We start from the raw sequence: 14391 nt of genomic DNA on the forward strand, positions 1-14391 counted from the left end.
CATTTTGATTATAAAACATTGAATGAGTGTTTAAAGTAATTAGAAAAAGTAACAATAAAATGGATATATACATATCGTCATGCAAAATGCATAAAAAAAATTCTAAATTGAGTTTTTATTGCTTGCGATCACTACACCATATAACATATGTATATGATCTCAGATATAACGAATATATAACAAATATATAACCAATATATAACAAATACATAACCCATATATAACAAATATATAACCAATATATAATAATTTTATAACCAAAACACAAATTTTGTTTCAATATGAGTGGTTTCTTCTATATCGTTTTTTCTTCGCCTGTAAACTTATGAAAAGTGATGTCACGTTATTTTGCATTTTAGGTTTCGATATATACTTTTAGCTTCACGCCAGTACAATTTCAGAGCTAATCTTGCTGCGCAGAAATGTGTTGAGATATATTTCGGCAGTTTATACTTATGCTAAGTAAAGACGAAAATATTTTGTTACTTTCATCTATCTTTCAGCAATTTATATCTACTCGTTGTCAGGCTTAAATGTGAATTAAATTCCCTCATGCATAGTGTAAATGCGCAATAAGCTCCATTTTTATACCTCTTAAAGGGTAGCAAAACATATACTCACAGGATTATAAGAACTGGCACAGTGACACAGAGCATCTACATGCAGCAAAAGGATTAATGTGAGCAAAAAATGGCAACCAGGCATGGCATGGTGTTGGCGATGGTGGTAATGTGACTAATGCAGAGTGCTTTATTGTGCCCTTCGGCACACTTGTGGGCCATACAACGGTTGGGCAATCAGCAGGCGGCAAAGCCGAAAACCCAAACGACAAAAAAGAAAGAAAAAAGTGTGAAAATCCCAAATACCGAAAGCGATATTATATCTCCCAATGCCGCAAATGCAATGCCGCCTTTTGCGCACAAACACATTTCTCTTTTCAATACCGCCACCATGAAGCGTATACTCGTACACCTTAAGCGCGCACAAATTGGCCTTGAACCGCAAAGACATTTCCTTCCGCAATTGTTTTCTTCCGCTTAACTTTCCAAAAAAATCTAAAATTGATGCAAAAGATGTGCACGAAAATTGTTGTTGTTCGTACTTGCTGCAACTTTCACTGAATTCCGGTTAGGCCACCGGAATGGAGTTATAAGAGGATTTTTAGCTAGCTTATACAGGTTGAAATATGTATAAATATACATACTCGTATATACGCGTGTATATATGGAGTTATAAGGATCCGCAGAGAATTAAGAGCCGAACAGCTGTGAATAATTTATGTTGTAAATATTCCAGCTAAAGTCCACTCTTTATCGCTTATTTTATAGACATGCTTAAAGTACTGAGCCATCGCGTTACATTTTATGTTTTCCTTTTCAACAGTTAGAAATTTTAAGGAAAAACAGCAACTGTTGGCAAAAATTAGTAAGACTTTTTAATTTCAATATTTTTTTCTAGATCGGTACGACTGTCAGTGACATCTGGGCCAAAAGTCACACAATCATTAGTGTTTAGTATACGCCTGTTTTTCTTGTACAAATTATTCAAAGAGGGTCGAGAACGCGTTGACTTCAAACCAAGTCCAGGACGACCATCGACTGATGATGAACACGTCAATAAAAGGAATGAACTGGTGCTTAAGAATCAATACGATTACGGGTATTGTTGGAATATCGGAAGGATCAGTGAAAACAATTTTGAAAGATTATTTTTTTGAAAAGCAGCGGTTTCCGACTACCAGGATGTCATGAAACATATTATTACTGACGATGAGTCTTGGATCTATGTTTACGAATCGGAAACAAACAATCAATCGGCCGAATATCGTGGCAAAGGTGAGCCGAAGCCGAAAAAACACTTCAAAGTAGATCAAAAATCGAGGTTGTGTTGACAGTTACATGAAATATAAATTTGTTTGGTGCACAAAGGTTCGCAATTAGTTTGACAGTTAGTGTTTTATAGCTGTCTAAAAAGTGATTTAAGTTCTGATAACTTTCCTATATAACAACTTAACCCCGAATCGTATTTTTCTGAGTCATATCAGCAAGAATGGTTTACATAACTTTATTCTAGGTTAGGTTAGGTTAGTTTGCCGTGAGTTTCTATAGGTTATTTGGCCTCACTAGCGATATATGTATGTATCTTCCAGTATCTCATACTACAAGCCACGAATACTTGGAACGTTGTTTTATTAATGCAGGAAATGTACACGGATAGGCAGAGATTTATCCATTGTTTGCCTGGTGCCTTGCTCTTGACTTATCTGTGAGTATTCTGATCCTGTTTCTACAGTCTTTTCTATCGAGTGCCAGTAAGAACTTTGAATTTTTCTAATTTACCGCTTTACACATAACTTTTACAGTTTTACACCACTATAGATCATTCCAAAGCGTTTTGACTTTTCTTGCTATGCTCCTGTCCAAATCATCATATAGACAATACAAGGGTTTACTAATTTCGGTCACGTTTTCGGATGACAGCTGCACTCTACTCTTGGCAATCTCGTACACTATCTTTTTGCTGTTCAAAAAAACTGTTCCCACGATAGTCGGGTCTACGTAACCGGAACGGACCACGATTTTTATCCAGCCAAGGACTGTCATATCGGCAGAACTCTACCGCTGTCTCAGATTATGCCAAGCATATACTTACATGCATATAAGGCATTGCTGGGTTTGCTTCCTTTTTCTTACACATTGTGCTTCTATGACAATTTGCCGCCCAAGACTACCCCAAGAGACTTGGTGCGGTCCTTGAGTGTTGGTTTTGTACCTTTTATCGAAGGGAGCCTCCATGCAGGGATTTTGTGAAAACAAAACTGCTTGTTGCGTATTCGACTCTAGATCCTCTTGTGAAGCACAATTATTATTTTAAATACATACAAATACTAGGTTTCCAATAATAGTTACAAATTTAATTGCAACATGCTTTGAGAAGTTTTAATTACATTCTAAAATATCATCCATAATTATTTTATTAAATCATATAGTATATTCTGAACAGTTAAGGTAATAAGTAAGTTTGCAACATTGAATTTGTAACTGTGTGGCATTTTAACAAGTTCTTCTTGCTGCTGTGAAATTTACAAATCCGTTGGTGATTTATTTGGCTTGGCACTGCGCCTGTCACAGTTGCCGTAAAAACGGATTAAGGTTTCCGGCGTGCTCACACCGTAAGTTATATGCAATGCAAGCGACATGCAAATGGCAAACGTCAACGAAATGTAAAAATATCATTTAGTTGAATTTACGGCAGCAATTGCGGCGTCCAACTCGGAATAAACTTAATTTGAGCGCTAAGAATGAGGTTTTAGTTAAAACATTTATTAGTCCAATATACATACAGTATAGTATGTCATCGTGTTCGCGATAAATGCGGCATAAATTGATACACATACATACATATATATATACCGGAAGCCAATGGAAAGAGTTCAGAGGCTCGCTGCGCTGTGTACAACGGGAACTTTAAGAATAACACCAACGGCGACTCTTGAACTGGTATTAAACCTGCCACCTATGTGTAGAACTCTTCGCTGAAAACTGCGCAGGAAAATCGGCGGGACGACTACTGGCTGGGATCCCCACGGTGTGATATCCTTTAGGAGGTATCGATGTTGATGCCGCAGACTCTGTTAAAATTCGCGTCAAGCGCAGCCATCCTAAAGGATGACTACTTCTCTTGGACCTAGAAACTGAACTGCATTTGTTATCGTAAAGGACCAAAACTGATCTATGTGTGGCTTATTGGCTTACCGGTTTAACCTAACCTCACCTATTGTACAAGGCAATGCTGCAATCTCCGAAGAAATCGTTCAGCTCGGACAACTATAGCATATAGCTGTCATTGAAACTGGCCGAACATAATCAAGTTTGTATGTGGAATCGTTTTTAGGTTTGACGGATATTAAAGCATCGCTGCAAACGAATTTTTCATATTTTTTATTTAATATAATTTGCTAAATTCACTTTTTTGTCGCGTGCAACTCTTCTCAAAACAACTTCGCTTTCATCTACGAGTATATGCGCAAAATATTGCAATCAATATAAAACTTTCGTTGCATTTTTATGCGTACACTGCCACCCTCTCGCATGTCTGCTCTGAGCGCGTGAAATTGATAATGCTAGCAACGAAGGATGTGGATTATTATATTATGGCGCTGCATGGCGGTTCAACCAAGAGCTGGAGCTAAGTGAAACCTGCGCGTAGGATGAGACGCTGCAAAGAGAGCAGGCGGTGAACAACCGAGCATTGGAAATGCTGCCGCTTGTGGCGCATTTGTCGGCAATGTTGCCGGTCGACAAGATCAACACCAATTTGTGCGCTCGACTATGTGGCGATTACTTTTCTGCCAGTTTTGTATGCTTTTACGTTGGTCGTACATATTTTATTTTTTTAAGTTTTGTTTTTTTTTTTTAATTTTAGTAATGCTGCAGCAAAAAAACCCATAATTTCATTATTTATTTTCTTCCGATTGCCTTTGTCCAAATGTTGCCAGACAGGCTTGTCTGCTTTTCTGCCACCACACATATCCCACCAGCACACGCCATCCATTCATTCTTGCAGATAGCGATGGATATTCAGCTGCAGCCACATTGTCTTCATTGTGTGGCGCATTTTGTGTCGCGAATACTTTTTCGTATGCAGTCAAAAGCATCAACGTTGCAAAGACATTCGCACATAGGCCACACTGGCCCCAGCGTACTGACCAGTTTGTTGGCTGCCTTCGTCGTTGGCAGAATGGCCACATAAAATGCACTTTTATTGTATGGCAGCCTGCTTGACCGCGGCGTGCGGCTTGGCAGTCACTTGATGCAGCTGCACATAGATGACAGCTTTCACAAGATGTTTATTTCATAATTAGCCGCACAAAGCCAAAGTGATCCGATCCGCTGCCACAGGCATGGTACTCTGACTCCATGTTGTTGTTACTGTTTTTGGTTGCATTTCATTTTTATCGTAGCTGGTTGTTTACGCTTTTCGCTCGCCAATCTGTATTATACCTTATGATAGACACGGCGCTTGCGCATTAACTGCTTTGTTATCAAATTGAGTGCGACAATGCTGGAAATGCAATTCTGTTGTAAATTGCCTGTTAGCCGTTGTCTAGCGATGAGCCATACAAAGTTGAGCTTACTATTATTTGCATGACGTGGTAATTCATGTGCGCATCCTTCGGATAACATTCGGACTGCACACAATAGTAATTTGAAACGAAACAACTGGAAATGATGATTTCCGAGGGAATAATGCGAAGCATCGAAATAATGGTAATGTAATTACTTCCGAGTAGGCGATGAGGTCGTTTTGGCATTATACACAACATTCTCTGAGTGAATTTAATAATATGTAATTATCAGAGTGGATATTATAAATGTTATTGTAAGACTCGAAACCCGATGTATAGAAATAATAGCGCCTTATCGAACAAGTACGAACTTCGATATCTACTATAGAAAATAAAGCATATTTTGAAAAGCTTAATGTCATTCTTAGAGGAAATATTTTGCAAAAAAGTACAGATTCCACAGATACAAACTTGAAAAAACTTTCTCCAACAGAGCTGACTCTACTTTCGATACTGCCTGGTGTAATCTGCAGATGTCGAACGAAGTTTCTCCGCATATGCAAGCATTTTAACTGAAAACCAAAAATCTTTTGTATTTTAAAGTGTGGTCTATTTCGAGGAAACCATGATCACTTTAAATTTAATGGGGAATGCTTGTTATCACTCAAAAGGACATTATTTGGAATTTATTTTTTGAAGATTCTCTTTTTCTATTGTTGGTCGCGGTTAGGTCTCAGATGGTCCATTCGGGAGCAATGAGTCCAATTTTCTATGACTCATTCGAGAATTTCGACTGGTAACTGGCGGAATGATACGCGTGATGGCTTACGCTAAAGCCTGAATCAAAGCGGGATTATCCGCATAGACTTTAAACTTTACATATTCTCACAGGAAAAAACCTAATGCTGTTATATCACACGATCTTAGTGGCCAATCGACCAGCCCAAATGTGAAGTTATCTGCTCACTGAAGTGTTCACCGGCATCACTTTTGAAGGAATATGGACCGAGCCACCATCCCCAAACCACTTCAGCCAGTAATTTTTCTATTTTCTTTCATGGATCGAAATAAATTATACTTGTTAGTGTAATTTGGAAGATTTTACTGTATAAACGGAGTTTGTAGATACAAATTTGTGGATTGGAAAAGCTCTCAATATCCATATAAGTTCAAAGTAGACCGGACAACATCAAGGCGCTTATCTTAGATATACAAGAGACTCAAAAATTCGCCCATGACCATAACTACGATTTCAATCCGCCCAAATAAAAAAAAATATTAATAATCTAGAATAGTGTGGATAAATTTGAAAATATTTTTTTACAAAATGGAGACTGCCTGGAAAAGAAAATTTGTTTTGTTTCTTTTTCAATGTTTCGAAATTTAAAAAAAAAAATAAAAATTATGCATAAAGAAGATTCTAGACTAGAAGATTTTGACGAAATCTTCCACCGAGTGCGAATTCTGTTTTGTCTAGAAAGCATTATCAAATTCATGCCGCGCCGCAAATAAAAGCATGGCAACGTTGAATGTCGAAAAATCTCTGTGCCAGGATTAATTTTGTGCGAATGTGATAAGTGTCAATTATAAATGGATCTTTTATAGTATAGAACCTAGTATAGAACCTTTATGCCTCCAACCACATCATAAAGTACATTTTTTCTGTATGTAAGGTTTTCTTCAGCGTTTACATATAATCTGTTCAGATTGATAATTATGCTCACCAAAATGTGTGCAAAAGTTCTCTAGCACAAGTTCTTGTAGCACAAAAGGCCAGTTTTGTTGTAATGTAAGGCAGTTTGTCAAATAACAAAATATACTTCTCGTAAGTCTTTATATCTCAAAAAAATATTGTAAATGTGTCTGCCATTCCGATATTTTAAAACTGCATATAATTTATAGAGACCAATACCATAGAGCTTTACGAATCACTGCTATAGTTGACTTATTGTGCGAAAACCATACCATCTCACAATTTTTATTTATCAAACCCAACACACCCATATATTATATGGTACATAATTTATTATTCTTGGTACTAATTGTTTGCGCGTGTTTCCAATCTGATTTTATTATTACACATAAATTATTTTTAATCCATTAATTAAGATTTACTTATTTCAACTCAAGTGCGCTGCTTTTCATCTGTATTTCTCTCCGCAGTTTAAAAAGATTTATTCCAATTTCACTTCAGGTGTGTTTCATTTGCGAAACAACCAAATGCACTTACCCATTATCTTTTTCTCCATTTCAAGGTTGACAGATTAATTAAAACTTTTTCTTTTGATTACCACACACCTCTATGCGTATAAATGACTTTATGGGTGTGGTTGATACAATGTTTAAAATTCTCATTTTCAAAATAGTTGTTTTTCATAATTATTGCATTAAAAATGTATCAATCACAATGTACTTAAGCTTTCGCAAACGACAAGTTATGTATTCCATGCCTACCCTCTACCATGAACAGGGTTATTAAGTTTGGCAGAAAGTTTGTAACACCCTAAAGGAAATGTCGTAGACCCTACAAATTAGAAAGCGTGACCAGCTGAGTCGATTTAGTCATCTCCATCTGCCCTTGGAATCGCCAATATCGGACCACCACATGCTAATATAGCTATCATACAAACTGCCCAGTCCACATAAATCTCTTTTACGAAAAATCTTCTTATTTGACAAGATATTTTCAAGAACTTTGCCATATATTATTGTTCAAGACTACAATATCCGAACATATTGTTCAGATTGTAAAAAAGTAACTGATTTAAATTGAGTTCAAGGTTTTTTTTTATACTATAAGAAACATGAACTGTGAAAGGTATTAGTCGAATCAGTGCAGCCGAGTTAACATTACTTGTGTTTCTATACGCTGATGGAATGTGACAGGTGGAACTATTTAATTAAATATAAAGTCGCAATGAGTTGATTTATTGATTGTAAATACAGTTAAATACAAATATTGATTGACAAAGTAGTACAAGACCTGTTTGTTATTCAATTTCGCACTAAAAATAGTTTATATGAAAAAACAATCTAAAATGAATATTTTTATGAGATAAAAATCCTAGAAGCAGGAAAGCAATAAAAGTAGCGGCTGTATACCAGGTTTCAGACCACAAGGGGTGCCGGAAACGAAACAGCTGATGAGATTAACCAAAGTGCAATCCGTCTGGCTACCGAACAAGTACAGGAAATACGAAAGCCACTAACAACGAAATTTTCGAAAAGGCTGACAAGCGGATCAAAGCGAGATGGTATTAAGTATGTGCAGGATCCCAAGATCAAGAGCCCCTTACTAAAACTCGTTTACTTCTTACTCACACGGTCACGAATTGACTGACGCACGGCTTTTGGCTTCTTGACAGGTCACAACCTACTGGCATCCCTTCCAAGCCGAATGGGCATAAGTCCTGGCGATACATGCAAAAAACCTGAAAGAACTTGACATGAGAGAGACGCTGGAACACCTCCTATGCCTGTGTCCAGCACCATCTAGTACTCATCGTAAGTATCTAGAATATTTGGACTTCAAGCAACTAGACGAAGTATTAAACGTAGATATCAGTGTTAAAGTAAGTTCGTAAAAGACATTGACATCCTGTATCATGAATACTTCAGCTCAAACTAAACTAAACCTCCTAATGTCAGATGGAACCAATAGGTTTATGTATGGTGTGATAGTCGACCAATATAACCAAATCTAACCAAATTTAAGAACTTATAACACCTACTTGCTAGTTTTTTCATCGGTTTCAATCCTGAAGCCGACAACTTTCCTTACCAACTCACTTCAAAAACACAGTTTCGAGAAAAACACGTTTAAAGACGGCGCACTTAGTCTAGCTAGCCTCGAGCGCAAAAGTTCTCAAGATTGTATCTCCAAACTATTACTCAGATCAACTTTAAAATTTAGGACAATATTCTAGAGGTGTTGTAGAATTTAATAAGACAATAAAAAAAAACATGTAATCCCTTAATTAGATTTTATTAAATTAATAGTCTTTTAGTTCTATAACCAGTATTTATCACTTTTTAATTGAGCTATTTTTATGTGATTACACAACGTCAGACATTCAAGCACAAGATTCACTCAGCATCAAGTTCTTTACTGCTTTAACGATAATCGCACAAATGCATTTCGACTTTTTTAGAGCTGAAGCAATTAGTATTTTACGACAGGCGCCAGCTAAGCGCCAAAATCAACGGTACCGGTTTTACTAATTTAATTGCGCACAAAATCAAAACAGAAGCAGCGGGATTGCCTTTGAATTTGTGAAAGCAATTTATATGTACAACGATATGCATAGACTGGTATGTGCATTTGTTCGAAGATAGCATCTCTGTGCTAATAATCGAAGCAACACAAATGGCGAAGTAAAATGTGACACCTTCTGTGACATAAACACCAGCGCGAACAGCTGCGAAAAAAAGCAGACGGCTTTTTTTGTCTTAACTCAAAAATCAGCATAATCTTAATTAATTTATGTATAGTTTTAATCTGTTTGTGTTGATTATTCGATATTGATAGTTGAAAAAGGTGTTCAATATGTGTTCGCACACAGCAGCTTGCAATCAGCTGTGACCGTCAGCACTGCTCCGTTTGTATGTTGTTATAACGCTTCGTGTGTAGCAAGTGATTTGCATAGAAATTTCCTTACCAAAATATGTGCGTTTCAGGTTTTTTGTTTATTGATTTTAAATTAGTTTATATAGGATTTATTAACTTAATTAGCCGCATATTGATAGTTGAATATTTAAATTTTACTGCGAACAATGGAAAAGCGAATAACTTTTGATTACAAATACATCAGTCTTGTCGCCCAATAATTCACAAGCTGTAGTCTGATATTCATGAGTTAATGTGTCGAATGTTAATATTTCATAAAATAACTAGTCATACATACCACATATTAAAATGTTTATAAAGTTAAGGACCACACCTAAAAAGACGAGCTTTGGAAATTAAACAAAAATAAACAAACTACTTCAATGATTGTTTAAAATTTAAAAAGTATGCTAATTCATAGATATTTTTTGAATATAACATAAAATTTGTGAAACAAAAAAATTTTTCTCGTGTCACAAGCAATCTCTTATGGCGCAAACAACAAAGGTTCTCCACTGTATGAAACCTAAAAAAGAAAATTGTCTCTACAAGATATTTGACTTGTAATAGAGCCAGCATATTTGTCAATCAAAATTCAAAAAAACTTAATTTTTTTGCCATTGGTACAACTAGGTAGTCTTTTACTCGTATACATATGGAATTAGTGCTTGTTTGTTGGGGCGTATGAGTGACATGTGGTGTAAAGAAATTGGTATTGTATTTTGTATATAGTATTAAAAGCAGATAATGGACGCCGCTTAAAACAAAATGACCGCAACAACTCAGAAACATCTAATTGTGCTCGTAAGTTTCATTTTTAGCAAACATTTTTTGCTTTAATTGCCCAAAAATCATAGCCATATCTAGGGTTTCCCATAAATTTTATACTTTATTCACATTAATTATAAATTTAGTTAAGAAAATGTTTATATTTTTGTTCGCTTTTCGTCTGCTTAAATTTTTTACCTCAAGATGAAACCACCTCAGTAAATGGGAATAACGTTGTCTGCGTAATATTTTTTACACAGAAGCAATTTTAGATAGTTGGCTGGTTTATATTTCATCAACACATAAAATTCAAAACATTTTGTATCTATTCTCCATATTTATTATTAAATATATGTATAAATATACCGACATAAATATATATAAATATATATGCTCGCATGTGTGTACATTGTAGCGCATGCGGTGTAATATAAGACTCTTGATTTCTATTGCCGTTACTAATTGCTTGTTTTCCCATGTTACACGAAAAAAAGTATGGCAAATATGAAATAACTAAGCGTTGAGCATGAAAATTTGTTGTTGTGTTATTCATGTAACGTGTGTCGTATGTATGCTTTTAATATGTGTGAGGGCAATTTAGCATATTTTCAAAATTTTGATTAGATTTTGAAGCGATTTAGTGAGCTATTGCGCTTAGGAGCCAGTATATGTTATTATGCATATTTTCGAAAATATGATTTAGGTAATTATTAACAATATTTCGTGTGCACAGGCGTGGCATTTTTGTGGTGGAATATGGAAAGTGCTGTCACTTTCATAGGTACGATGAAATATTTAGTGAGATGTGGTTAACTTATAATTTGTTTTAGTGTTGGAAACATGATGTAATATAAATGCATGCAAAAACTCATATAACGGGTGATCTAAGTAGTGGTACTTTTTTGACAGATTACGCGTGAGTCTTGTCAAGTTGTCATGTTATTTTTGTTCAGTATTGTTTAGCATTTCATAGTGGAAAGACGCCTAACCAACGTTTACAAATTAACTTATGGTTAACATAACCAACTTACTGAGCGTCCTATTCGCAGCATCTTCACACATCTTTAGACCCAGCATTCATTAATGGCTAATATTCGACCGAATAGACCACGTCCAGCACACAGTGAAGAAAATATCGATACGAGGCATTCTGGGGGCTTGCTTGAAAGGATCTTATGCGTTCTCCTTGTAATCTGGGCCTGGTAACAAGTGATTACTACCCATTTCCTATCTATAAGGAATGCTCTTACGGGAGAAAAATCGTCTCAAGGGCAGTTTGTGAAAATCGACTGTCCGAGGATTTTTGAATAAGTAGGTCGAGAGTGCTATTATGAAACTAAATCGAATTATTCCAACCGTACTAGTGTGTACTAGTGATGTTTTGCTCCAAGGTCTGAACTGAAGCGGGATTGTCCACATATACTTTAGACTTTACACGGTGTGAAATCAGACGATCTTGCTGGCCAATTGCCCAACCCAAAACGTGAAATTATCTGTTAACGAAAGTGTTCTCTCAATACTTCCATTAGTGGATGCGATGATTGGAAAGTGATGCCGTCTTTTTGAAACCAAATGTCACGAGACTCAATTTCAAGTATCAAACACTCGGTAATCATGGTACAATAAGGGTCGCCATTGACGGCCACATTCTCACTGGCATCAAATTTTGAAGAAATATGGACTAATGCTTCCACCGGCCCACAAACCACAGCAAATCGAAATGGCAATATCTTCAGGTTGCTCTTCGGCAATTGTGCTTGTCTGCATACCCACAGAGCCAGAAATGGACCTCATCGCTAAACATAATTTGGCACGAATAGTCGGATCTTCTTGGAACTTTTCAAGAACGAGTAACGCTTGGTACTTTGAGTGAATAATACTTCGCAAGCTCTGTTTAGTAATACTCGTATATGTACCTTAACAAACCTATGTGTCCATCTAATAAAAAATGCACGTTTTTAGACCAAAAATGTAGCAAATCATACCTTTGACAATAACATTTTCTCCACCACCTCAAGGTCAGATCTAATCTACCATCTCGATATTAATCTATTTCAGACAGTATACATATATTTTCTGACTTGAACTCGCTGCCAAATCCAAAATCGATTTTATTAGCACCAACATGTACGCTTATGTAACAAATGGCAAAAGTGAACTTCTATTTTTAGTTGCCGCAACGCACAAAACGACACCACAAAACAAAAACTAACAGTATAAATACAATAGTGGCAAACCAAATTTATCACAAATGTGACGCAGCCCTTTGGAGCAACAGCAGAAGCAGCACTGCACGCTCCTATCTCTCACTAGTATCGCTCCATCAATGTCAATCACATTGCAATCTTACAACGAAATGCCAAATTCTAGGTACATAAATAGCAAGTGTAGAAGCGTGTGTTTGTGTGTGTGTGAGCGAAGGTATGCCTCAATAAATTGCCATTCTGACAGCGGCACAGCGACACGCAATTGACAATGTCACTAAAAACCAAACAAAACAGCAAATAGCACACTCAGCGGCAGCAAATAAATAGAATAAAGCGCTGACAACAAACAAAGAATAATGGGAGCAAGCGAGTAGTGCGCGCATTAAGGAATGAATTACAAATGCGAGCGGACTACGCTGTTTGATATCTGTCGCAGAGCACTGTAATAAAGAAAAGGCTATAACACAAATGTCAGGTAAAAGCAGTATATATATACACATAGGTGTGCGTATATTGGCGCATGTGTGTGTATGTATTATTGGTAATCCAGCTTTGTGGAGTATTTATGCAGATACCCGTAAATTGTGGAGACCAGTAAGCACTTAATGGTTTTAGTGAAAGCTTAATAGTGATTTAGATTCGATTACAGCTTGTAAAGCAGTATTTAAAGAAAATCGTATTCATTTTCAATTTCCACTTTCGCAAAGCGCAGCAAATTCAGGAACGGAAGGAAGTTGACGCAGCATTTTGCGGTAGGTTTTGTTGAGGTATTGAATTTATTAAAGACCGTGCAGCTTATTGGCGATTTTCTTATTTTTTTTATTGGAAAGGGAGTCAAAAAACTTTACACTTTTTGGAGTAAAAAAAACTTTAATGTTTACTCAAAGCTGTGAGTTTTAAGGCCGGCGAGTATAGTATGAATTTACATAGAAGATACGGAGTTAAATTTATTGGATCTATAACTATATTCTTGCGATTGCAAAAAAAATGGTGCAACTTATCGGATATATTCAAAAGCAAAGACATTGTGTGTCTTATAATTGAAGGTCAGTCAGTATGTCAGTATTGCTGCTTGAAGACTGCATGAAGAATTCGTTTTTGAGTTGGATTGTGAGTGGTGATGAAAAATAGATGCTTTACGATAAATTGTTTCAACAAAACAAAGTGAAAATGTGAAACTTAGCTAACCTACCAAATCAACCGCAAAGCCGAATATGCATGACGTTAAGGGGTCAGTAAGACTTATGAGCTTTTTGAACCGGGTTAAATCATTAATGCGGAATGCTACCGGCCAACTATTGAAAGCTTCATAGAGATGTCAAGCTCTCTTGTCATCTCTCTAACACTTGCCTGACGATTTTCAAGCACCATATCCTTCACTATTTTAGTATTTTCATTGGTGAAAAAGGTCGAAGATCGTCCAAAACGGGTCATGTCTCCGACGATCTCTCAGCCGTCTTTGAAGACTTGAAGCGATTGATTGCCGAAAAACGACCGGAATTCGCGACTAGACACGAGACAATAACTACAAATCTTGACAATGACACAACCTTCGTTTAAGAACTATTTGAAGAACAAACGTATGATAGCATAAAAAATATTTATAATAAATTTTAAATGTTAAGTTAAGTTTTTGCTCATTGAACGGTCTCATTACAATTGGTTAACGTAACCCTTGCTGCCGACGCACGTAACCCCAAGCCATGCCAAATGCTCTTTACGAAACACCTGGCATTTTCTTC

The sequence above is a fragment of the Bactrocera dorsalis genome, chromosome 2 (assembly GCF_023373825.1).
Source record: "Bactrocera dorsalis isolate Fly_Bdor chromosome 2, ASM2337382v1, whole genome shotgun sequence".
NCBI lineage: Eukaryota > Metazoa > Arthropoda > Insecta > Diptera > Tephritidae > Bactrocera > Bactrocera dorsalis.